This window comes from Lepidochelys kempii, chromosome 1 (genome assembly GCF_965140265.1).
Source record: "Lepidochelys kempii isolate rLepKem1 chromosome 1, rLepKem1.hap2, whole genome shotgun sequence".
In the NCBI taxonomy this organism is placed as follows: domain Eukaryota; kingdom Metazoa; phylum Chordata; order Testudines; family Cheloniidae; genus Lepidochelys; species Lepidochelys kempii.
In genome coordinates, this window is record NC_133256.1 from 97622103 (window position 1) to 97649513 (window position 27411).

Here is a 27411-nt window from a genome sequence, read left to right on the forward strand (position 1 = left end):
CCGCAAAAAAGAAAAGGAGGACTTGGGGCACCTTAGAGACTAACCAATTTATTTGAGCATGAGCTTTCGTGAGCTACGGCTCACTTCATTGGATGCATACAGTGGAAAATACAGTGGGGAGATTTATATACACAGAGAACATGAAACAATAGGTGTTACTATACACACTGTAAGGAGAGTGAGCAGGTAAGGTGAGCTATTATTCTCTCCCCCCCCCCCGTAGCTCACCTTACCTTAGTCTCTAAGGTGCCCCAAGTGCTCCTTTTCTGTTCTGCCTTAGCAAACCTCAGCCCCTGTTCTGAGCAGATGCGCCTGGATCTCCTACCTAGCACACTAGCCCTTACATATTGGGGCCCCGATTTTTGTAGCTATTCTTGATCAACAATCTGAAAAGGCTGGCAAATGCTCAAACCCGCAGGTGCCTAAATCAATATTCTTCTAAAGGAGCTAAATATTTTCAGAGATGGCTCCGTGACAATCACCCCCCAGAGCCCTCACTCGCGGACCAACCCCTGCCTCCCTTAAAAAGTGCTTTCCTTGCAGGCAGGGGATGGCTTGGAAACCTGCTTTGTTACCCGCCCCAGTCCTTCCATTCACACCGCCTCTCCCGTGTTACCGGCTCTTTGTTACCGCGCCCCGGAGTTAATCCCCATTTAACCCCTTCTCTGCTACCTCCTTCTCCAGGGCGCGGGGGGGAGGGCACAGAGCCAACGCGGGCACGGAGCCGGGAGCCTTCCCCACCCCCTTGGATGCCCGGGGAGGGCTGAGAGGAGACGGACACTTCGGACCCTAGAGCGCCCAGCTGCTCAGGAACCAGCCCGCCAACAACGGGCAGGCGCCGCCGCCCCCTGGGGCGGCAAGAGGCAACTGGCCTCTCCCTGCCGCCGGGCGGCACGAGTCCCCTTCGCCGGGCGCTGCGGGCCCCGGGCTGCCGCGCCAGGGGCGGAGAAGAGCGGCCGTGGCAGGCAGGGCGCGCTGCTGAACGCTGGGGGGGGCTCTCGGCCGCCGCCTCCTCCTCCCCCCTCTCTCCACGTCCCCCTCCGGGAGGGGGCAGGTGTAGGGGAGGGGCGGCGGCGGCGGCAGCAGCAGCGAGCGGCGTCCAGTTCCCGCTCCCCCGGTCTGCAGGAGGCAGCGGGGCTCCGGTCCCTCCCTCTCCCCCGCGCCCAGCCGCCGCCGCCGCCCTCTCAGCGCCGAGCCAGCCAGGCGGACATGGCGCCCCTGCTCCAGCTGCCCCACTGCTGCCCCGCCGCCTCCCCCCCGCGGAGCCTTTAATGGCTCGGACCTCCGGCGGCCGAGCCCGACTCCTCCTGCGCCAGCCAGAGGGAGCCTAGCGAGCGGGAGCCGAGCAGCCCCAGCGCCGCGCACGGTGAGAGCCGCCCGGGGAACAATGGGCTGCGGGGGGGGGGGAGGTGACTGCACCGAGCGGCCCCGGCGGCGGGCGGGCTGCGCCCCTGCGGGTGTGAGGACCGACCGTAGCCGGGTGGGTGGAAAGAGTCTCCTCGCCCTAGCCGGTGCCTGCAGCGGGGCGCTGGCCGCGGGGGAGAGACGCAGCGCCTGCGATCCGCCGGGGGCCCCGCCGGCGCACAGTTGCTCAGCGCCGGGCTGCGGCCGGAGCAGAAGTTGGTGCCTTTTGGTTGCTCCCCGCTGCGCGGGAAGTTGCTCGTGGGAGGAGGGGGCGGCTGCCCGGGGCTCTGCGTGGCGGCCACCCCCCGTGGCTGCAGCCTCGGGATGCGGGGGCCCTTTGGAGACCCCGCCCCTTGCCCCGGAGCGGGTGCGGAGCTGCTGCTAGCCTGGCGGGATGTGCTCGGGGGTCGGGCTGAGCAGGGGGTGGGACCGACGGGGGCAGAGCCGCGCTCACGTAGACCATTGACCGTGAGAGGGGCGCGTGCAGAGCCCCGCTCCGGGAGCAGCGCGACCCGAGTAGGGAGGCTCCCTGGGGGAGTAAGGCGCTTTGGTGTCTTTATTGAAAGGCCTTCCCACCCCCTTCCCAAATCCTCGGTGTGATAGGCGTCGCCGCCTGTCATGCATCTGCACATCCAGCCATTGATGGCCATGCCTGGGACTGGGGTGTGCGTGTGTGTGTTAAAGCAGGCTTGACATTCACCCAGTATCTAGTGTAGTGTGTTCACCCTCCGGTTCCCCGCTCCCATATGTCTTCTTGAGCAAACGCATAACAGAAGTGCAGGTAATCTCATGTATGGTAAAAGGCAAAATGGTCACCTGCAGATAGCACTAAAATATGTGGTGACTTCAGCGGCCTCCTTTCCCTCTAGCTCTGGGGAATATATATATTTATAGCCAGAAGTTCTGCCAGTTTCAAAATTAGAGATGAAGTTTATTGTTCTGCACTGTTTCTGAACAATGTTAATAGTGCGTTAACTGTCCAAGGAAGGTTTAAGTAAAAGGAGCTCATTTCCATATGAGCAGCGTTTAGTTTCTTATGTTAATAAAAAATTTAGGTTCTTCAAACTGTAATTTGTGAGCAATAGGGTTTAATTTTTATGGTTGTTTTAAAAACAACAACAAAACAAACTTAGGAGCTGTGTAGTACTTGGCTGTTTTATTGCTGAAATAAAATAAATGGAATGTTTAGTGTTTTTCAGTTATGGTCTCTTTACAGACTTGCCTTCAAGTAGATTAGTCCCTAGGGGATGAAAAGATAACTGTTTAGGGAACAGTATCACTCAGCTGTTACATTATTATTTTTATCTCTTAGGTATGCAGAGTTTTTCTCCTTGTATTGCTTCCAATTTATTTTTACAGGAAGCAGTTGATATTGGAGTTAATCCAACCAAAATACAATTCTTAGACTACATCTTTGAAAAAAAAAAACCTAAAAAATATGTTTTAGTAAATCTGTTTGTTCTAATGAAGCTTTCTTCAACATTTCAGTATTCAGATGAGATGTGGAGGATACTTTGTTTTATAATTGGTCAGATTATACAAAATATGTTCAGCTGTGGGCTACATTGGCCATATGACAGAATCTTGAAGTCCTCACCCAAATTGAACTAAGGTGAAGCAGGTTAGTTGTTTGCGCTGACCAAGGTGGAGCATTGCATGCTGGGTTTTGTGGTTTCTGTGGACTGAACCTCATTTCCAGGTGTGGGTATTTGGGGACCAGGCTGTTAGGTAACCTCACTTTCTTCTGTCCCCTTATCAAATAGCAATCTCTTCTCTTGTTCTGAATGAGACCTACTTTACCTATACTCTGTTACTATCTTGTTTAATATTTTTGCCTTGTGTTTATGAATTAAATTCTCAATTATACCTTTACTGCAGGATCAGATAGGAGAATTGCATGATGGGATGTGGAAAATAGCCTTTTTTTAAAAGGGTCTTTTGATAAGTAGCAAAAGGTTTAGTGGAAGTTATTAAAGAACATGTTAAAAGTACGTGATTAATGTCCTAGGAGAGACAGACTGTATCTGAAAGTTTCAGCACTCTGTCCAAATATCTTTTTAGCTCCTGTCTTTCACACTTAAGTTTAGGTCTTTTGACAGAAATAAGAAACTTTTATTATCTAGTATTGTTACAAGTAACACCGAGTATTATTATAATGGAAAGATAGTGACCCACATAAACAACAGGAGTATGTGACTTTAAAACCACAAAAATTGGTAGGGGAATGAGGGATAGCACTATAAACTATTTTTAAATTACTTCATTTCAAGTTTAAAATGTCCCTTTTGAAGTTGACATAAAAGTTACACAATGAATAACGTACCTTTTTAAAACCAGCTACTAGTAACCAAGCTCTTATGACAGTTTGTAATTGATAAATGTCCAAAGAATAGAATACCAATTAGAAATGATAGTGAACAAGATTTTTTCCTTAATGCAATAGTAGGTTTACAAAGATATTAATAAGACAGTTTTAGTGTACCAAGTAAAATTTCCTCCCAACCCTGATGTTAGGTCAGATTAATTTTACTTTACAAATAAAATCATTCTTTCATTTTGGAAATCAAGACAGTTAGCAATTCTATATTATCTTGGGCCTGGCATTATCCAAACACAAATCTTAAGGTCAGAAATAAGTTTTGGTAATATGGTAGATTTAGTTCACTGAAAGGTCAAGGTTTATAGTTTTAAGGGTTTGTGGGTGTTTACTAGATTCTGACATTTAAAGTTTGACTATTGAATTAAGGTTGGGCTGAAGGAGAAGTTCACTTTTCTGGTAGTGAAGAAGCCAATGAGGGACTAATTACTGGTGCTTATAAAGGTCATCAGGCTCAGTCAGCTTTAAATTTGTGCAAAATGTCATTGTTTGGCCCATGGAAATGCAGATGAATTAGTCAGTTAGGTCAGTCTCTTCATTTAATGTGTATGGGGGCAAGGGTCCACTGCATATGGGAATTTAGACCTTGGCTGTAATGAAGTCAAGCTGGTTAAAAGCAGAGGTGCTGGAACAAATTTTATAGTGGGGGTGCTGAAAACGATTGAACAAAACTGTAAACCCTGTATATAATGGAAACCACTTCAAACCATGGTGTTCTGCTGCACCCCCAGCATCTCTAGTTCCAGCATCTGTGATTAAAGGTTATGAAAATGAAAACATGATATGCTTGTTTAGGGAATTTAGGAAGTAAAGTTTAAAACTAAGCATTGTCTGAAACCAGAAATGAAAAGTTGTTTTAATCTTTTAGCCTGAAAAAAGGGCTTTGGGAAGAGAAAAACATCTGTCTTGTGTGATAGCTAGCTAAATAAAGTTAAAGGGCTTGATTTTTTCAGAGGTGCTGCCTCTGCTTTTATTGCCTTCATTTGGAGTTGTGGTTGCTTAAACTTTTGAAAATGACTGTCAGTGAATTCTATAAAATAAAATCAGTGTTGTCTGTAGATAACTATGATATATAGAATGGAATGAACCAAATGAAAATCCTTGAGTTTTGAAATCTAAAACAAATGTATATTTTGGATAGATTTTTGCAGAGTTTGTATTTTCTGATTTATTATATCACTGGTCTTCAGGAATAGTTGCAAGTGAAATGGTGATTATTTAGTACAACTGTGCAAAAATGGGCAGAAACTTTAATGATGAGTTCATTCTCATTTTTCCTCTGCATATTCCGTTGACTTTGCTTTGAGGCCAAAATAAATGTGTGGAGGCTCACTGAAATTACCATAATGACAGAGCACTAAGAGCGAAGACTATGCCCATGTTTCTAATGTCTTGCTTTAATTTTTGAATTGCCCTTTCAGGCTCATGCTCTCACTGGCTGATAACATAGAAGTAAAAAGGAAATGTTGCACAATCCATGTTGAGCTTTTTCAGAATGAACAGATAGTTTGTAATAGACTCCCAATAATAATTCTTCAGTCACAAGGTATTACTGTAAAAATCTTGCAGCAGATTTGTCATATGAGCATTGTCATTAACGAATAAGCCTTGTTGGCATTCAGACTGTTTTAATTTGAGATATTCTTCACAATCTAACAGTGCTAGAAATGATACCATGATTTACAAAACCCAGTCTGTGTACTCTGTGATGTACGAACAGGGGAAGTCATGGCCTTTAGTCAAGGAGTATACATCCTAAATTATGTATGTACCCTGTTCGTTTTGCACAAAGTATAAGTGGAAAAAATTATGTTTAACAGCATTTTAAAACAGAAAACCAGAAAGATAACATGCTGATAATTAACTTAATTCATCCCAAAACATTATATGGAAAACAAACAAATAACAACATGAGTTGGTATGTCAGGGTTTCAATGTAAAATTAAATTAATGGAAAATGCCATCGCTAATGATTTACCTTATTCCATTCTGCGGAGAGTTTAGATCGCAAACAATGTAAGAAAGAAGAGTGATAAGAATATTGAACAGAATTTTCCATAATGCACTGGTCTCCTTTACACTTTCCTTTTAAACAAAAGGAAAATGTGAAGCCTAGGCTCCAATTTGTGTCTTCCCCTCCCCCCCCGCACACCCAAAAAAAGTTTATGTGGATGTTGTCAAGAAGGGGAAAAAACGGAAAAGCTCTGGTTTTAGATGGTTCTTCAGTTTTCTATCCCCTTCTCTCTCATATAGTTGCCTTATATCAGTTTGTGCACTGACTTCTTAACTAATTGTTGGGTAGTGGGGTTTGGAAATTGCAAGCATAGACCCCAAACTTGCAAAGTGTAGCATTTTGGTATACAGATAGTTGTGTTTGGAGCTCCAGTGAAACCAGCAGGCTCTGTTCAGGCACATCAGATTGTCCTCACGTTCCATGATGCAGGGCCTTAGTCGTGGTTCTTTGGTCTTAGTTTGAAGCTTGAAAATAGGATATATAACTTTGTAATTTTGTGGCCTGAAAATTAATCTTGTGATGTCTACAATGAGTGAATCAATAATATTTATAGTAAATATTTTTAATATATAAATAATACATATTAACATAACCACTGGAATGTATACATGTGTTGCTATAACTTTAATCTTCCTGCATTTCTGCAACTCTACAGTTTAATGGCATTCACTTGTGTGTTGTATAAAATTTTTATTGTAAATGTTTTAGTGCTGGGGACATCTTCATGTCCTTTGTGAAATGTCTAGTATAATTTTTAATGCTATGAAAAATAAGTAATACTGGAAAACTGAAAAGAACTAGAAAATGAACATAAAAGGGAGGATCTGAAAAATGTTTATCTGCTAAATAATGGAAGGGGAGCATTAAATATCCTATTTCTTGAACCAAGCAGAGGATATCCTGAAAATGCCTCAACAGCAGCTTTAAGAACAAAGGGACAAAGCAGGTGGGCTGCTAGCCTAATGAAAGAGAATAGTCAAGTGATTCCACTATTTAAAAAAAAAAAAAAAAAAAAAAGGCATTGCAAGAGAGCACTACTCGCTGTTCTGCATTTATTAATACATTTGAATTGAGAAATAAATCACAAGCTGAAAAATACCTAAAAGGAATCTATTTGATCAAAACTTAAGAGGTGGTAATGTGGTTATGCAGGAAAGGCTTCAGACCTGTAAGATTTCACTTCCAAATGATTTAGTTTTTCTTTCTAAGAAGAAACTGAACCCAGTACTAACAAAGGCTTGCCAGAAGAGGAAGCCCTACGAAAGGCCTTGTTGACATTAAGGAACTTTGCACCCAGTGCCATTACAGGGGGGCAAACCCCTCACCTAGACCTTCTGCACTGGTACAGCTTAATCTGGTAATGTACCAAAGTAAGCTACACAAGACCATTGTATCCACACTAGGGTTTGTTCTGGTTAAATACAGTGATGTAACTACCTCTGTACTAATTTCCTTACTGGAGACAAGGCCAGTGACAGAAGCCAAACTAAGAAAAGACAATGCATTGTATCAGATTTCAGAGTGGTAGCTGTGTTAGTCTACATCTTTTGCGTAGAGATTGTCCGGTTTGGCCAATGTACAGGGCAGAGGGGCATTGCTGACACATATCACATTGGTAGATGTGCAGGTGAACGAGCCTCTTATGCTGTGGCTGATGTGATTAGGTCCTATGATGGTGTCCTTGAATAGATATGTGGACAGAGTTGGCAACTGGCTTTGTTGCAAGGATAGCTTCCTGGGTTAGTGGTTCTTTTGTGTGGTATGTGGTTGTTGGTGAGTATTTGCTTCAGGTTGGGAGGCTGTCTGTTAGTGAGGACTGGCCTGTCTCCCAGGATCTGTGAGAGTGTGGGAACGTCCCTCAGGATAGGTTGTAGATCCTTGATGATGCGCTGGAGAGGTTTTAGTTGGGGTCTGAAGGTGACGGCTAGTGGCATTTTGTTACTTTCCTTGTTGGGCCTGTCCTGGGGCAGGTAACTTCTGGGTATTCTTCTGGCTCTGTCAATCTGTTTCTTCACTTCAGCAGGTAGGTATTGTAGTTTTAAGAATGCTTGATAGAGATCTTGTAGGTGTTTGTCTCTGTCTGAGGGATTGACTAATCACCTCAGGCACACCGTAAGAGGCTTGTTCACCTGCACATCTACCAATGTGATATATATCATCGTGTGCCAGCAGTGCCCCTCTGCCATGTACATTGGCCAAACCGAACAATCTCTATGCAAAAGAATAAAAGGACACAAATCAGACGTCAAGAATTTTATAACATTCAAAAACCAGTCAGAGAACACTTCATCCTCCCTGGTCACTCAATTTCAGACCTAAAAGTCGCAATTCTCCAACAAAAAAAACCTTCAAAAACAGACTCCAATGAGAAACTGCAGAATTGGAATTAATTTGCAAACTGGACACCATTAAATTAGGCTTGAATAAAGACAGGGAGTGGATGGGTCATTACACACAGTAAAAACTATTTCCCCATGCTAATTTTTCCCCTGCTGTTACTCACACCTTCTTGTCAACTGTTTGAAATGGGCCATCCTGATTATCACTACAAAAGTTTTTTTTTCTGCTGCTGATAATAGCCCACCTTAATTGATTAGTCTCCTTAGTTAGTATGGCAGCACCCATTTTCTCATGTTCTCTCTGTGTGTATATATCTGTCTATCTACTTGCTGTATTTTCCACTACATGCATCCGATGAAGTGGGTTTTAGCCCACAAAAGCTTATGCCCAAATAAATTTGTTAGTACTCCTCATTTTTTAATGCATTGTATGTAATTCCTGCTTTAATTTAGAGAGCATGAATATATACTAAGGCATTAGATAAAATACCCAGAAATGTTTCTGCCTGCAGTGAGGCTCCAGGGGTCAAACAAGTTTTGGAGGAACAACTAGCAGCTGATACTTGATGGTGGTTTTCTGCTTGGAAAAACAAATAAAATAAAGCTATTCCAATCTCTATGAATGCAGAGAAAATATTTGGTGGAGCAGAGTGAGGTTACATCTTACCTAATTGTTTACTAAGGTATGGACTAGCTGTGCATTTCAAACAGTGGATATAAATAGTTTACCAGAATCATATGGGAGGAGTGTGGGTATGAAAAAGAGGTCAGAATCATTCCTCCCTATTCTGCAAGTGAGGCAAAGATGCTTTGTCTTGTTCCTTCAGTTTAGAGCAAAAATGGAGAATTCGGACATGTAACCCCTGGTAAGTGCATGTTACAGGAGCCCTTCTGTGCTGATTCAGCGGGAATATAATATAGTTCATGCTTTTACCCCTGGAGGACCCTGATTCAAACCCCCATGTGTCACCAAGAGAGCAGCCATCACCCGTTCATGTAAAACACTTGAAACCAAACACACAGGGCTTGATCCAGCTCCTTTTGCTGTCGGGGAAAGTCTCCTGTTGCCTGCAGTGGGAGCTGGATCAGTCCCTAAATTCTAGAATTGCCCTTTCTTCTGCTGTAAAGAGTGAGCTATTTGGGACTACACCTCTCTTTAAAGTAATCCCTAGAAAATTTAATGTCAGGAAACTAGAATAGTGACCAAATGGGAAAAAATGAAACGAGTAATTCAAGTGCGCAAAGAAATGGGTGAGATGATTGAACAAACTATTAATGGAAGAAAATATTAGGACTACATTTTCATTCCACTGTCATGTAAAAAAATAGCTGGAAGAGCTGCACACCTCTTGATCTCTAAGCCAGGGACAGTATCTGCAAGAATTTGTCTTGTCTGCTAGGATGTTTTTAGTCTTAGTGTATGACAGTTTCTCTTTCAAGTAAACTTGAAGGATATTCAGAGCTATCATAAGAAATTTATATAGCCGAGGAAACAACGCACATTATATTTCTCTACAGCATGCGCGCGCTCTCTCTCTCTCTCTCTCTCTCAAAAAAAAAGTTCCATACATTTAAATACTGTTGACTCTCAGAAATCAGAATTACAGCTTTAGATGTGGGCCATGAAAAAGAAAATTCTGGGTAGAAAAAAATCTTTTAGGGAAACTAGTGTGATTTTAAATAAATAAATAGATCCATCCCCCAACAACTATGTGCCAGACTCACAATACAGGTGAAGGAGACAGTAAATTTTAAAATACGTGATCTGAATACAATTCTTGCTTATTGAGGGAAGTGTGATTTGCCACCTCTAATGCTGGTGAATTGGAGAAGTTGGAGGAAAAAATAGTCAAAAGAATAGTTCTGTCTTTTTAAAGGTAAAATTAAATTTAGCTTAATGAAATTAATACCTGAAGAATTAATTAGAGTTAGTATAATAAAAAGACACTCAGAGGATACTTGAAAATCTATAAGGACTCCCTGTATTTTCCTACAGGAAAATTCCAGGAAGGAATTAAGAGTTTCTACTTTGTGTTTTCCCTTAGTAGAATATAGAATCATAGAAATGTAGGACTGGAAGAGACTTTGGTAGGTCATCTAATCCAGCCTCCTGCAGTGAGGCAGGGACAAGTATAGCTGAATTAAAGTAAATGTTGTGACAGGTATGGCAACTTTCCTGCAATATCCTGAACAAACCTTAGTGAATTAAATTTAAGTATTTTAGGAGCTTATTGTATTCAAATGCAAATGTTTATGGGTTATTGTGGGATTGTATGTAACTTGTCTAGGAGACATGACTAATGTAAACCTTGGGAAGTGTTATGAGTTTCAAAGGACTATTTGAGACAGTGGGCTGAGATGAGAATGAACTTTTAAAGTGAAGTTGATTTCCCAGGAGATCTCGAGGAACAGAGGTATGTAAATGTGTCTACTCTGGTTATGCAAGAATTCAGCCTTTTGAAGCTTTACCCTGACAGAGGCACCTTTTTTCTGCTGAGGACAGGTTTTTTAAAAAAACATACTGTATAAAGAAGGGACTCAGATTTATGAGTGTTCTTGTTCTGAGCCTAAGGAGTGATGAACTGGTAATCAAAGGAAAATCACCGGAGTAGGGTTTGAAGGACTGCTCACTGGTCAGAGCCCTTGTTGAGGTTGATCTCTGGTAAGCTTATTAGCACATGTGTAGCTTCATTAATTGTTCTTAATATATTTGCTCTGTAATGCTTTTACCTTAAGATTCAATGTGCTTTCTGAGAAAGAGCTGGCTGGTAACTTAAATGTGGCAATTTAATTGTTTACTGTCTTAAAGGGGAAAAGTAAAGCAGGCCTGCTTAGGTGCTATGGTTTTGCTGGGGAATTCACAGTATAGGCAGCCAGCTATGCAGCCTGGAAGCAGTAGTAAGGAGGAAGACGCATATCTCTGCCTAAAGTGGGTGCCCTTGAGGGGGGACTGTAGAGGAGAAATACAGGTGCAGTTGCCTTGAACTATGGTGTGTATCCTAGTTTATTTTTTAATACTTGCTTTCTTGTGCTGTCCCATGCAATGAAATGATTATCTGGCTCTACTTGGAAATTGTTACAGGTAGGGCTGTCAAGCAATTAAAAAATTAATGGCGATTAATTGTGCTGTTGAACAATAATAGAATAACGTTTATTTAAATATTTTTGGATGTTTTCTACATATTCAAATATATTGATTTTAATTACAATACTGAATACAAAGTGGTACAGTGCTCTGTTAATATTTATTTTTGATTATAAATATTTGTACTGTAAAAAAACCAAAAGAAATAGTATTTTTCAATTCCCTCATTACAAGTACTGTAGTGCAATCTTTTTAGCATAAAAGTTGAACTTACAAATGTAGAATTATGTACAAAGAAACCTGCATTCTAAAATAAAACAATGTAAAACTTCAGAGCCTACAACTCCACTCAGTCCTACTTCTTGTACAGCCAATTGCTCGGACAAATGTTTTTTTACATTTGCAGGAGATAATGCTGCCTGCTTCTTGTTTACAGTGTCACCTAAAAGTGACAACTGGCATTCGCATGGCACTGTTGTAGCTGGCGTTGCAAGATATTTACTTGCCAGAGGCGCTAAAGATTCATATGTCCCTTCATGCTTCAACCACCGTTCCAGATGACATACATCCATGCTGAAGATGAGTTCTGCCATTCAAAACCATTCAAAACAGTGCAGACCAATGCATTTGCATTACCATCATCTGAGTCAGATGCCACCAGCAGAAGATTGATTTTTCTTTTTTGGTGGTTCGGGTTCTGTAGTTTCTGCATCGGAATGTTGCTCTTTTAAGACTTTTGAAAGCATTCACCACACCTCACCCCCCTCAGATTTTGGAAGACACTTAAAGCTTGGGTCGAGTGCTGTATCTATCCTTAGAAATCTCCCATTGGTACCTTCTTTGTGTCTTGTCCAATTTGCAGCAGAATTGTTTTTAAAATGAACATGTGCAGGGTCATCATCCGAGACTCATATAACATGAAATATATGGCAGAATGCAGGTAAAACACAGAGCAGGAGACATGCAATTGTCCCCCAAGGAGTTCAGTCACAAATTTAATTAAAGCATTATTTTTTTTAATGAGCATCATCAGCATGGAAGCATGTCCTCTGGAATGGTGGCAGAAGCATGGGGGGGGCGCATACAAATGTTTAGCATATCTAAATATGTAAATACCTTGCAATGCTGACTACAAAAGTGCCATACGAACGCCTGTTCTCACTTTCTGGTGACGTAAATAAGAAGCGGGTAGCATTATCGCCCATAAATATAAACAGACTTGTTTGTTTTAGCCGTTGGGTGAACAGGAAGTCAGACTGAGTGGACTTGTAGGCTCTAAAGTTTTACAGTGTGTTGTTTTTGAGTGCAGTTATGTAACAAAAAAAATCTACATTTGTAAGTTGCACTTTCGCAATAAAGAGATTGCACTATAGTACTTGTATGAAGTGAATTGAAAAATACTGTTTCTTTTGTTGATCATTTTTACAGTGTAAATATTTGTAATAAAAATAATATAAAGTGAGCACTGTATACTTTGTTTCTGTGTTGTAATTGAAATCAGTATATTTGAAAATGTAGAAAAACATCCAAAAATATTTAATAAATTTCAATTGGGATTCTATTGTTTGACAGTGTGATTAAAACTGAGATGAATCACGATTAATATTTTTAATAGTGATTAATTTTTGAGTTAATTGCGTGAGTTACAGGACACAAAATGCATGAGAGTTTGGTTATATGATACTAACTAGAAAAAAGAAACACTCTCAAGTTCTTTCCCCCCCACCCCCCATGTCTTTGGTTTGTGCATGAGAGAAAACATGATGTAATTATTTATAATTAGTGTGTTTTAACTAATGATCAGATTACATCCAAGTGCAAACACATTTGTTGCTGACAAATCCTAGAGTAGCTGTGTTTCTGTAGTAGACTTCAGAGCTAAACTTAATAAGAACCTGTCAGAAAGAAAAGCTAGTTTGGTCACTTTTGAATGAGTTTAAGACAAGTTTCACAACTCTTTCTTTGGTTTTCCTCCAGTAAAGCATGACCCTTTTTCTGTGAGGTTTAAAGCTTTGAGGGCACAATAATAACTCAGATCAGTTGGAAGTAATTGCAACTAGATCATCAGCACATCAGCATAGTTTTTTGTTTAATTTACAGTGTTTATTTAGTCTTTTCATGTTGGGGAAGTTTAATCAAATTCTTTATGCTCTTGAAGACTTGAGAGAGGAATAGCAATAGTTCGGGCTTATTGTTTTGAGGATTATACTTTATTGTATATGTAGTTTTTGGGTTCATGATGGAAACGTCTAAGTACTCTGTGGGTCATTCAGAATATTTCCTCTTTAAAAACAGGTCGTGTGCACAAGGGATCACTTTGCAGCCTGTTGCTTTCAGTACTGCTAAACTGTGTTCTGCATCAGTGTACTAATGCATTAGAAGAAAGGAGTTCTATTTTTAAATTAGTCACATAATGAAAGGGATTTGAAATGAATCCTTTGCTGAATGTTAATTCAGTGGAGCTATTTTGTTGGTGACATATCTGTGGAGTTTTAAAATCTGCAAAATAAACTATGAAGGCTGCTTGTTAATTTTTTTTCACCTAGATTTCTTTAAGCTGTTTTTCTGTTTTAGGTGTACTGAGGACATTACACAGCTCATCCTTGTGGGCTGGATTAATGGTGCCTGATGGCTGTATGTGCCCGAATGGCTGTAATCCTTAACATATAAACCATGTGTGCTGTGGGGGAACTTCATGCTCCTTTCCCTAGGGAATAAGAGTTGACAGTTGCAAATGAAAAACAAAAATGAAATCTTGACCTTTTGAATATTTTGAAACTGTGTGGGGATTACCCAGTATATAATTAGCTTGCAACTAAGGTAACCAGAATCCTTTTGTGTGTTTCTTCACCCTTCGTCCCTCTCCCTACAATTTTGCAGTTTATTTTTTGACTGACTCCCCCACAGCTGACAGGTTTTTTTTGTTTTTTTGGGGGGCTGGGAAGTGGGAAGGGTGTGATATAAGCTAAGGTTCTACTTGCAATAAAAATCAAAGCTTACCTGCACATGGTGAGTGCTTTTGTTTATAGTTCTGGGAGGCAGCCATTATACGTTCTTAATTTTATGATGCTTGATGAGCAAAGGGAAATCTAACAATGTAGTTCTTATTAAAAGATCTAAACTTCAGAAAATATAATTAATCACCATATCTACATAAGTAAAAGGATTTTTATTTTTTTCTTACTAAAGTAATGTGTGAGCCAAGAACTATAAAGAACATGAAATGGTTCAGAGCTTGAGAGTCATTAACAGAGATCAGGAATTCTGTTGATATGACATATTCTGCCCTCATGAGTTTTCATGTCATTAGAATTATTTGATGTTGCCTAACTTGGTTAGTCATGTAATATGTTTTTCTTTCTTGAAGTACAGTAGAGCCTCAGAGTTACAAACACCAGCGTTATGAACTGACCAGTCAAGTACACACCTCGTTTGGAACTGGAAGTATGCAGGCAGCGGCAGAGACCAAAAACAGAAAAACCCTGGAGAAACCAGCATTTTTCTTCCGCATAGTAAAGTTTCAAAGCTGTAATAAGTTAATTTTCAGTTGTAAACTTTTGAAAGAATAACCATGTTTTGTTCAGAGTTACGAACAACCTCCATTCCCAAGGTGTTCGTAACTCTGAGGTACTACTGTGTGTGTGTGTGCGTGTGGACACACACACACACACACACACACACACACACACACACACACAGTAGTACCTCCTATATATACACACCTTTACCCTGATATAATGCGGTCTGATATAACGCAAATTTGGATATAAAGCGGTAAAGCAGCGCTCCGGGGAGCAGGGCTGCTTTACCTCATTATATCTGAATTCGTGCTACTGCAAGCGGTTCCTCTGCGCCCCCCCCACCCCCTTACTTGCTACACCCCCTAACAGCTGCGTGGGAAGCCTGGGGTGGGGGAGAAGTGGAGCTGCTGCCTGCTTGTGGGAGGAGGCGGAGCAGAAGTGAGCTGGGGCGGGGGGGCTGGAGCAAGTAAAGGCGGAGAGGTGCAGAGGAACTGCTCCCTGCCAAACAGCTGATTGGAGGGAGGGAGGGAGGTAGAAGTGGAGACGCGACGGCACGCTCGTGGGAGGAGGCAGAGAGGAGGTGAGCTGGGGTAGGGAGTGGTTCCTCTACCTACCCCGATATAATGTGGTCTCACTTATAAAATGGCAAGTTTTTTTTTAGTTCCTGAGGACCATGTTATATCGGAGTAGAGGGTGTGTGTGTGTATATGAATGTATTGATTTGGAAACCAGCATACATTTTCTTTCTAATGTTATTGCGGTCTGTGGCACATTTCTTCAGTATCTATCCATAGTACCTACTTTTAACTCTTCTTTTTATTGAAGAGATTAATTTGATGGAAGCAGCTTTCAATTTGTTTACTTTTTGTTGGGTTTTAGTAATTTTATAGCTAAAAGCTTTTGCCATTATAGAAACACGCAGTTGGCTGTCAGTTCGTTTATTTTTAACAAATATTAACACAGGAAGAACCTAACATTTTGATCCTCCAGCTTTCTCACACCTAAGTGGTGAAGGGCTGAAAATCTAGGAGGGAAATCAAGGGTTTGGATGTCTAGGTAAAATTAAATTGCATTTTTTTAACATAATTTAGATGTTGTGTTTGAGCACCAGGTATCAAGCTGTATGTTTGTCCTATGTGTAATTTAGAAGGATATAAGATAGCAAACTCAATATTGCATAGTAATCTCTTTTTTTTTGTTGTTGAAGCTTTTTTCTTTTTACTTATTCTGGAGTACCACGTGGTTAAAAAATCCTGCTATGAACATCACAGAATTCCAGCTTCAAATTATGTATTATATTCCTTGTAGGAAGTATCTTTCAGGATATTACCAAACACTTTTTTGATCATACAGAAGAATTATTCTACCAGATAAGTCTCCTGTCTTCCAATAAAGAGTTGTTGGTGCCCTTGCCTCCTTCTGTCATTCCCTTTGCATTAAAGGGAACCCCTCTGGACTATTTTTCACAGATATTTGAGGCAATGTGTTCTGTTTTAACAGGATAATATTTTAAATATTAATGAGGGTAGCTGGAAGTGTGGAACTGACGGTTATTTAGGGGATTGCCCTCACAAGCATATGACGACTGTTCTGATAGCCAAGGTGAAAGAGACCATATATTGGTCCAACGGCTTGAAAAGCAGTGCAGCAACATATTGTGGAAGGCAAAAGGCATGATGGGGCACTACAGAAGTCATGGCTATCCACTGCAGCTAAAGAAGCCTCCAGTTATAACAACCTTTGTGCCACTGGGCCAAGCTTCAGCAGCCGAGAGAATGGGATTGTCCCAGTGCAACGACTTTCCCATTTTAAAGGAGTACTTGTGGCACCTTAGAGACTAACCAGTTTATTTGAGCATGAGCTACAGCTCACGAAAGCTCACGCTCAAATAAATTGGTTAGTCTCTAAGGTGCCACAAGTACTCCTTTTCTTTTTACGAATACAGACTAACATGGCTGTTACTCTGAAATCTCCCATTTTAATCAACCTCACGCACATGTCATTCATGCACATCTCTCTTCAAAAGTCCTGTATGATGGGGGAGTGGCAAAGTGACAGATGAAGATGATTACTGGCAGTCATAGCCACAAGCCTGCACGCAGGTGTCCTGGGACGTTGGTCACCCATCCCTGACCCAAGGGCAGCAGGGAAGCTTGGCAACACTCCAAGTGATACAGAAGCCCTTTTTAGGACTGCACTGCTCTCCCTTTGTAAAAGAAGGGGATAGAAAAGGTGCCTCAAATGTTGCCTTCCCAAATTAAATCCTGCCAGTTTACCACAGCTGGCAGATCATCCTCAACGCGGTCGGAAACCAAAGATAACGAAAAAAGCCCTAAAGATTGCTGCTTGGAACATCAGGACTATGATGGACAAAAATGATACCTCTCTATTTGAAAGAACAGCTTTCCTTTCAAAAGAGCTAGCTCGGTATGACATTGACATTACAGCACTCAGTGAAACTAGATTGCAGATGAGGCCTTTATTACAGAACTGGTTGGGGGGTTACACCTTCTTTTGGAAGGGAAAAGAACCAAATGAAGATAGAATCCATGGAGTGGGAATTGCCATCAAGACCAAACTCTTGCAGTGTCCTGAAGACTTTCCAGTAGGCATTAACGAAAGACTCATGAAACTCCGGTTACCAATAAATAAGTCTCCATTTGCTACCATCATCAATGCATATGCGCCCACCTTAACAAGCCCTGTTGAAGCTAAGGGTTGGTTCTACTCTGGTCTTGACTCTCTCATCAAGTCAACACCACAAAGTGACAAACTAATCATCCTACGAGATTTCAGTGCAAGAATAGATAAAGATAACAATAACTGGCAAGGTGTCATGGGGGAAAAATGAACGAAAATGGTCTCCTACTCCCAAGCAAGTGTGCAGAACGTAGCCTGCAATTACAAGTATCCTCTTCAGACAGGCAGACAAATATAAAAATATATGGATGCACCCCAGATCCAAACAATGGCATCTAATAGATTACATTATTGTCTGACAGTGTGACATAAGGGATGTCAGGATCATCAGAGCCATGAGCCAGAACGTTGGACGGATCATAGAATGATTAGGTCAATACTAAATCTATACATTGTATCCACTGAAACACCCCAAAACAATCGATGTCCACTGATATTGCTAACCTAAACAATTCATCCTATTGAGACAAGCTACAAAGTGTACTAAAAACCAACCTTGGTGATAACCCTGTCTCATGGGAGGAATTCAGAGACACAGTACAAAAAACTGCAACTGACGTCCTCGGATGGAAGAAAAGTGCTCACTATGACTGGTTTGATGAAAATGATGAGGAAATCACAGTACCCTTGAAGAAAAAAGGGGACTTTCCAAATCTGGCAAGATGATACTCAGTCCACCTCAAAGAGAGAGTCAAACATCTGCAAAGCAAGGCACAAAGACAACTATGTTTAATACAAGATAAATGGTGGGTGAAGGTAGCAGAAGGCGCTCAAATGTTTGCAGAAACAAATGAAACAGAGAAGTTCTTTGATTTCTTGATGCTAGTCTATGGACCTTAAAGGTGGGCACAGGTTCGTTCATGACGGCTGATGGCAGGACAGTCATCAAAGACAAACATAGCATGGAACAGAGATGGGTTGACAATTTCAGCCAGCTACTGAACAGGCCATCCTGAGTTGAAACAAGTGCTATTAATCAGATGCCTCAAAAGCTTATTCAGCACCACCTCTACTCACCACTCTCACTTTAAGAAATAGAAAAGGCAATCAGTATGATGAGCTCAGAAAGTCCTTGGGCACAGATGGAATGCCGGTGGAAATATATAAATCTACATGTCCAAAGGTGGTAACAATACTCCAGAAGATCCTTACTGACATCTGGGACAACAAAGAAATGCCACAGGATTTCAAAGATGCCATAATTATTCCTTTATTTAAAAATAAGGGCAGTAAAATGGTCTGAGATATTCCACAGTAGTTATCTCTCCTATCTGTTGCTGGAAAAATCTTTTGCTCATGTCCTCCTGAACTGACTAATTTCATCTGTCTCAGAAGCCAATCTACCTGAGACTCAGTGTGGATTCAGACCTGGTCGTAGCACTATAGACATGATTTTCAGTAGTAGGCAAATACAAGAAAAGATGTACCTAACAAAACCATGGATCTGTTCAGTGTCTTCATTGATCTGACAAAAGCATTTGATACGGTCAATAGAGCAGGATTATGGATGAGCCGCAGCAAACTTGGATGCCCCACCAAAACTGGTAAAGATCGTTTGTCTATTTCATGAGGGGATGCAAAGTCAGGTACTTTTTAATGGCGAGCTCCCTGACTCCTTTCCCATTTCAAATGGAGTCAAACATGGCTGTGTCCTTGCCTCTGTACTGTTCAATCTCTTCTTCACCCAAGTTCTCAACCATGTTACAAATGGGCTCAACAGAGGCATATACATCAGATACAGACACGAAGGCTCAGTTTTCAATCTTATAAGTCTTAAAGCAAAAACAAAAGTAACAAACCACAGCTAAGAGAAGCACTTTTTGCAGATGGTTGTGCCTTCCAAGCACACCCAGAGGGAGATCTCCAGTGCATTGCAGATCGCTTTGCTTAAGCATCCAAATTGTTTGGCCTCACAATCAGCCTGGACAAAACTGTGGTGTTGCATCAACCATCTTCACCACTCTGTGCCACATCCCCAAGCATCTCCATTAGTGGAATCCAAGTAAAGCAAGTTGATAGTTTTATCTATCTTGGCAGCAACATCTCCAATGATGGATCTCTTGACAAAGAGATCACTAACAGGATACAGAAATCTTCTCAGTCACTAGGAAAGCTAGGCAATAGAGTCCTGAAATCCCACAACATAACCCGCTCAGCAAAAATAAAACTTTACAATGCTTTTGTGTTCACATCTCTCCTCTGTGGCTGTGAGACCTGGACACCGTACAAACAGCATATCAAACAGCTAGAAGCCTTCCATGTGCAGTCTCTGTGCGCCGTTACGGGGCTCTGCTGGCAGGACAAAATTACCAACCTGCAAGTTCTCTAAAAGTCAAATGCCACAAGCAAAGAGGCCATCCTGATAAAAGCCCAACTACGCTGGGTTGGGCACATCATTAGGATGGCTGAACATCAACTCCTCAGAAAAATTTTCTATGGAGAATTGGCATATGGACATCTGAATCAAGGACATCCCAGAAAGTGCGACAGGGATAGCATCAAGAACAGCATACACTTTGGTGCAATAAAACCAGATGATCTTGAGAAGGCTGCGTTAAATAGATCAGCATGGCAACACACAACACTCAAAGCTTTCCAAGTCTTTGAAGAGGACAGAAATAATCAATTGTTAGCAGCAAGGAAAAAGCGTCCTCCTGCTATAGCTACCAAGATGCTCACCAGTGACTGTCTGCCCAATCTGCTTATGAGCATGTGCATCACGCTTTGGACCTCAGTCACTCCAGAATCCACAAAAAGAGAGCGCATGAAAACATCATAGTCATATACATACCATATTAATGAGGGCCTATTATCTTTAATTAGGGCAGAAACTAATGTATTGTGAGGCTGCAGGTTCGTCATGGTGCGCAACACCCTCCCCCCTCCGACTCCCCGGGAAAAAAAACAAACATACCCATAATCTCACTGATGGAAGTAGGAGTCTTGGGCCAGAGAGTACAGTAACTCCTCACTTAAAGTTGTTTTGGTGAATGTTGTTACATTGCTGATCGGTTAGGGAACATGCTCGTTTAAAGTTGTGCAGTGCTCCCTTATAATGTCATTTGGCAGCTGTCTGCTTTGTCCACTGCTTTCAGGAAGAGCAGCCCATTGCAGCTAGCTGGTGGGGGCTTGGAACCAGGGTGGACCGGCAGCCTCTCTGTTCCCCTAAGTTCCCTGTGCAGCAGCAGCTCAGCTGTCCCTCCCCCCGCTGCCATGTGCTGCTCCTGCTCTCTGCCTTGGAGCTGTTCCCTGGAGCCTCCCGCTTGCTGTGTGGAGTGGGGGGAGGGAAAGAGGGGGGCTAATGTCAGGGTGTCCCCCTTCCCTCTGCTCCTGCATCCTGCTTACCACATCTTCCATAGAGCAGGGGGGACACATGACAGGGCTCAGGATGGAGGGAGCTTCCTGGCAGCAGCTGCCATCTCAGCTTGCTGATTAACTTAAAAAGGCAGTGTACTTGGAGTGGGGTCAGCATACTTAAAGGAGCCATGCACATCTCTTTAACAGAGAGAGTGTGTGTGTCTCTGTCTGCCATGCTGTCTCCCCTCCGTCCATTCGTGCTGCCTTGTAGAGTGTGAGGCTACATTAACAACAATGAGTTAACCCTTAAGGGCTCAGCCAACTACTAGTTCATTTAGCAGTAAGGCATCCTCTGGGAAATATCCCACCCTCTGACTTCACCACCTCAACCAAGCTTCACAATCATCATCTCTGTGTACCAGTATTAAATTGTTTGTTTAAAACTTATACTGTGTGTGTGTGTATGCGTATGTGTATATATATAATGTGTTGTGATAGAGCTCTGACCTTGTCTCAGTGGGTCCCATGCTTCCTGGCGGATTACGCTAGCCTCAGAGGCTCACTGTGACCCTCTGCATAGCCCTTCTCCCTCTAGAGGTAAGGGTCACAGCCTACTGAGCCATTTTCATCATAAGCCAGCAAAGAGGCCAGTGAGAGAACTCCTGCAGTCTCTGTTGTCCCTACAGGCTTATTCCAAAACAGTTTAGCCTCCTGTCCTGACAGGGGCCTCTCTTCCCCTCCCAGGAGGTGTTTCTGTAGTGGTGGGTTGGGAGGAACCCGGGTACACACTCCATTCCGGGTTCCGGTCCAAGGACCCTAATGGCAGCAGCTGTTGGCAGATGACCTTTCACTGCCAGAGTTGCTACATTTCCCTGGGCCACTTCTCCACAGCTCTCCTGCTTCTCTCTCTTAATGTCTCCTTTGTCTTTACCTTAGGGCTCCCTTCCAGGGGCTTGAGGGTGTATTCATTACCCAGCCCTTCAGCCGCACTTCCTCTCCTCTGGCTCTCTCCGGACTGACCAGAGTGAGCCCTTTTATAGTATCAGAGGGGCCTTAATTAGAGTCAGGTGTTCACATTAGACTAACGGCTTCAACTGACTCTGCAGGCTAATTGGAGTCATGTCCACCCTAGCCTGGAGCAGCCCCTGCTCTGGTCAGTCAGGGAACAGAAAACTGCTTATCCAGTGACCAGATATCTGCCTTCTACTACTCTGTTTTACCCAACTGGCCTGGGTCCATCACAGTATATAATATAGTCTTTTCTCTGGTGAAAAAAATTTCCCTGGAACCTAACCCCCCCACCCCCCAATTCACATTAATTCTTATGGGGAAATTGGATTTGTTTAACATCATTTTGCTTAAAGTTGCATTTTTCAGGAACATAACTACAACATTAAGCTAGGAGTCACTGTATTGGAATTGGTCATATAAATGGCATTAAGTCATCCTCTGTTTCTAATCCATCCCTCTGCCGAAGCAGGAGTGTTCTCTACAAAATTATGGCTATGTTTGAGCTTCTTTAAAGTGCTCTAAACGATGCAATTGCCATCCCTTCCGTTAGAAAAGTTATTCCATAATGTAGCTCTCATTGTGAAAAAATTGTTCCTAATGTTGTGCCTAAATAAAGTTTCCTTTATTTTATCCAAGCACTCATAAAATACTGTACATCTTCATGCCATTTTAAATTCTACACTCTACTTGGTGCTTACAACAGACTCGACAACAATTTAAAGGATGTATCTCCCCGTCTCCAACCTCCTCACTAACGTGCCTTGGAATTCCTCAAGTCTTTGATACCTTTATTTCCTATTATCCATTTCCAGAACAGTGCAGTAGTTGTGAGTTTTTTGCCAATAGCTCTTTGGGCACTGCCTATGAAAGCTACAGCAGCTACTTCTTGTTCATTGTATTTTTCAGAGGAATTGTGTGTGACTTAATTATTGTTCTCTTTGATTCCCCAGCCTTTTCTTCCCTTGTGGATTTTAATGTTTCCTCCCTTGAAACCATGCTAATTAGACTTTTTTTTTTTATTCTCTAAACTTTGTGGCAGCAGACTCTGCCAGAACAACTGATGCAAAACTGCAGACATAGCCCCACTGCTCTGATAATTCATACCCCCATCAATACACCTTTCAAGATCCATGGGTCTTCCATATGCCTATCAGAACATGTAGTATATCTCATCCAGTGCATCAAATGCTCCGTCAACTACTATGTGGGTGAAACCAGACAATCACTGTGCTCTCAAATGAATGTACACAGAATGTTTTTGGTCTTTTATCATTTTTCTATTCCCAAACACGTTTCGCAAAGCAGTCACTCCACAGCTGACTTCAGTCCTTATTCTCAAAGGAAACCTGCACAAAATCTTCAAAAGATGGGCCTGGGAACTTAAATTCATAACTGCTGGATGCTAACAGCCATGGACTTAACAGAAATGCTGGTTTTATGGCTCATTACAACAGTTTGCAAGACAACCTGCTGCCTGCTAAACCATAAATGCCCATTCCATTTTAAGTGATCTCCTACAGCATATGTGAAACCCTTATGCTTGTATTTAGCTCAGACACTCTGGTTACATTTACAATAAAAGACCTGTGATACCAAGTCTCAGAGCTGGTTCAGTTGACTCGGGCTGCAGGGCTAAAAAGAGCAGTGCAGATGTTCCCACTCAGGGTGGAGCCTCGGCTCTGAGACCTACCCCTCATTGCAGGGTTTCAGAGCTCTAATTCCAACCCAAGCCAGAACACCTGCAGTTTTTTAGCTCTGCAGCCTGAGCCCAAATCATCTGATCCGGGCCAGATGCATCCATGCCAGGGGACTTTTATTGCAGTGTAGACGTACCCTCTTGTTACTTTCTCCAGACCTGAGGAAGAGCTCTGTGCAGCTAGTCTGATAAAAGACATTTCCTCCACTACCTTGTCTCTTCTAAGTCCTTTCATTTTGCCGTAAGTGGAGAAGATCTTAGAAAAGGTTGAATAGTCATGGGTAACTTTGGCATTGTTTTTTTCCCAGCAAGGCAGATTCCCAGTTTCCCATTCTGAGAGTTTGGAACAACTTTTTATCATTCTTATTTATCTACCTTCTCCCAGTGTGCCTGAGTACTTCAGACAGACCAAAGACATGGTTCCTGCCTCCAAAAAACTGTCTACATTTTAAACATAAGATGACAAATTGTATTCCAAACCCTTTGTTATGGAGAGGATAGAGGTGACAAGGATGTGATCATATGGTGCTTTGCAGTGTAAATATCCTCAATTATTCTGCTAGCAAAGTAATTTCATTGTAACTTGTTTATGTGAATGGTGCAGTGAGATAGTATGTGGGGGTGGGTGGATGGTGGTGATACTGGGAGAGCAATACAGCAGTGCACAGATAATCCAGGAAGTTTTTGGAAAGTGTAGGGGACAATTTCCTGGTGCAAGTGCTGGAGGAACCAACTAGGGGTAGAGCTCTTCTTGACCTACTGCTCACAAACGGAGAAGAATTAGTAGGGGAAGCAAAAATGGATGGGAACCTGGGAGGCAGTGACCATGAGATGGTAGAGTTCAGGATCCTGACACAAGGAAGAAAGGAGAGCAGCAGAATACAGACGCTGGACTTCAGAAAACCAGACTTTGACTCCCTCAGGAAACTGATGGGCAGGATCCCCTGGGAGAATAACATGAGGGGGAAAGGAGTCCAGGAGAGCTGGCTGTATTTTAAAGAATCCTTATTAAAGTTGCAGGAACAAACCATCCCGATGTGTAGAAAGAATAGTAAATATGGCAGGCGACCAGCTTGGCTTAACAATGAAATCCTTGCTGATCTTAAACACAAAAAAGAAGCTTACGAGAAGTGGAAGATTGGACAAATGACCAGGGAGTATAAAATATTGCTCAGGCATGCAGGAGTGAAATCAGGAAGACCAAATCACACTTGGAGTTGCAGTTAGCAAGAGATGTTAAGAGTAACAAGAAGGGTTTCTTCAGGTATGTTAGCAACAAGAAGGTGGTCAGGGAAAGTGTGGGCCCTTACTGAATGAGGGAGGCAACCTAGTGACAGAGGATGTGGAAAAAGCTAATGTACTCAATGATTTTTTTTGCCTCTGTCTTCATGAACAAGGTCAGCTCCCAGACTACTGCACTGGGCAGCACAGCATGGGGAGGAGGTGACCAGCCCTCTGTGGAGAAAGAAGTGGTTCGGGACTGTTTAGAAAAGCTGTACGAGCAAAAGTCCATGGGATCGGATGCACTGCATCCAAGGGTGCTAACGGAGTTGGAGGATGTGATTGCAGAGCCATTGGCCATTATCTTTGAAAACTCATGGCTATCGGGGGAGGTCCCGGAAGACTGGAAAAAGGCTAATGTAGTGCCCATCTTTAAAAAAGGGAAGGAGGATTATCCTGGGAACTACAGGCCAGTCATCCTCACCTCGGTCCCTGGAAAAATCATGGAGCAGGTCCTCAAGGAATCCATTCTGAAGCACTTAGAGGAGAGGAAAGTGATCAGGAACAGTCAGCGTGGATTCACCCAGGGCAAGTCATGCCTGACTAATCTAATTGCCTTCTATGACGAGATAACTGGCTCTGTGGATGAGGGGAAAGCAGTGGATGTGGTGTTCCTTGACTTCAGCAAAGCTTTTGATACGGTCTCCCACAGTATTCTTGCCAGCAAGTTAAAGAAGTATGGGCTGGGTGAATGGATTATAAGGTGGATAGAAAGCTGGCTAGATCGTCAGGCCCAATGGGTAGTGATCAATGGCTCAATGTCTAGTTGACAGCCGTTATCAAGCGGAGTGCCCCAAGGGTCGGTCTTGGGGCTGGTTTGTTCAATATCTTCATTAATGATCTGGAGGGTGGTGTGGATTGCAGCCTCCGCAAGTTTGCAGATGACATTAAACTGGGAGGAGTGATAGATACGCTGGAGGGTAGGGATAGGATACAGAGGGACCTAGACAAATTAGAGGATTGGGCCAAAAGAAATCTGATGAGGTTCAACAAGGACAAGTGCAGAGTCCTGCACTTAAGATGGAAGAATCCCATGCACTGCTACAGACTAGGGACCAAATGGCTAGGCAGCAGTTCTGCAGAAAAGGATCTAGGGGTTACAGTGGATGAGAAGCTGGATATGAGTCAACAGTGTGCCCTTGTTTCCAAGAAGGCTAACTGCATTTTGGGGTGTATAAGTGGGGGCATTGCCAGCAGATCGAGGGACATGATCGTTCCCCTCTATTCAGCATTGGTGAGGCCTCATCTGGAGTACTGTGTCCAGTTTTGGGCCCCACACTACAAGAAGGATGTGGAAAAATTGGAAAGCATCCAGCGGAGGGCAACAAAAATGATTAGGGGACTGGAACACATGACTTATGAGGAGATGCTGAGGGAACTGGGATTGTTTAGTCTGCAGAAGAGAAGAATGAGGTGGGATTTGATAGCTCCTTTCACCTACCTGAAGAGGGGTTCCAAAAAGGATGGATCTAGACTGTTCTCAGTGGTAGCAGATGACAGGACAAGGAGTAATGGTCTCAAGTTGCAGTGGGGGAGGTTTAGGTTGGATGTTAGGAAAAACATTTTCACTAGAAGGGTGGTGAAGCACTGGAATGCGTTACCTAGGGAGGTCGTGGAATTTCCTTCCTTTGAGGTTTTCAAGGTCAGGCTTGACAAAGCCCTGTCTGGGATAATTTAGTTGGGGATTGGTCCTGCTTTGAGCAGGGGGTTGAACTAGATGACCTCCTGAGGTCCCTTCCAACCCTGATATTCTTCACCTTGTCATAGAATTCTACAATAAGAATATGGTCAGATAGTTGCAGTGTGCACCTGGTGCTGTTGGTGACTGGAGACGTTCCAGGGGAGTTGGGAGCATGTATAGGCTTCCCTTGGAAGGCTCCTGCAGATCTGGCTGCCCCATGTGGGGTGGGTGGAATACAGCTGTTCTTAGTGCCCAGCGCTGTTGGAGAGATGAGAAAGTGGGGCTGGCAAGCCTCTGCCTTGGTGCAATATGTAGTTTCTTTGTTGTAGTTCCTTGCGGCAACAGTTTACTATGTTAGAATGCATTTACACAGCAAAGAAACTCCATGGCAGTGAGTCTTAGAGTTCAAATCAATTGGCTTGGGCTTCTGGTGCAAGGATAAAAATAGCAGTGTGGATGCTGGGTCTGGAACCTGGGCTCTGAGACGTTCCCCCAGTTGCCAAATTTTGGAGTCCAGGCTCCTGTCTGAGCCTGAATGTCTACACTACTGTTTTTAGCCCTGTAGTGCAAGACCTAGTTAGTTGACCTGTGCTCTGAGACTTGCTGCCGTGTTTTTGTTTCGGTTTTTTTTGCTGCGTAGATGTAACCTTAGGGGCTCTTCCGTATTGTATTACCTACTATTCTTGAGCAAAGCGAACACCAAATTTTATTCCCCTGACTGTTAACAGTTGGTAGAGCTCAGTAAATTATTTCAAGGCTCAAAAAGTAGGGCACACAGACTGGTGTATGTTTAGAATTGACAGGTATTTTCAAATATTCTGGTGTGACCAATTTGTTCTACAATCTAGTTACTATAGAAAACTAGGGCTCATCTACATTTTGCAGAACTCTGATTCAAACCTCTTTAGAATAGTAAGTAAATAAGTAAAACCTTTATAAAATTGCATTAGTTGCCTTGATATAGAATCTTTCATAGATGTCTAAAGAAAGTTTACTTTTTTTCTG

The 27411-nt window shown here is 42.5% G+C and overlaps 1 protein-coding gene across 6 annotated transcripts in view; it reads left to right on the top strand.

Annotated features, from left to right (window-relative positions):
* Window positions 1–809: 809 nt before the first annotated feature.
* The window catches only part of FARP1 (FERM, ARH/RhoGEF and pleckstrin domain protein 1), a 349582-nt gene continuing 322980 nt past the window's right edge, over window positions 810–27411 (top strand). For 3 of the 6 annotated variants that reach the window (XM_073348154.1, XM_073348112.1, XM_073348123.1), the window contains exon 1: window positions 814–1366. The gene's annotated coding sequence lies outside the window, so the exon portion shown is untranslated. Of the gene's footprint in view, window positions 1367–27411 lie in introns of all 6 variants that reach the window. The other 3 variants (XM_073348144.1, XM_073348134.1, XM_073348104.1) reach the window with 3 other exon arrangements.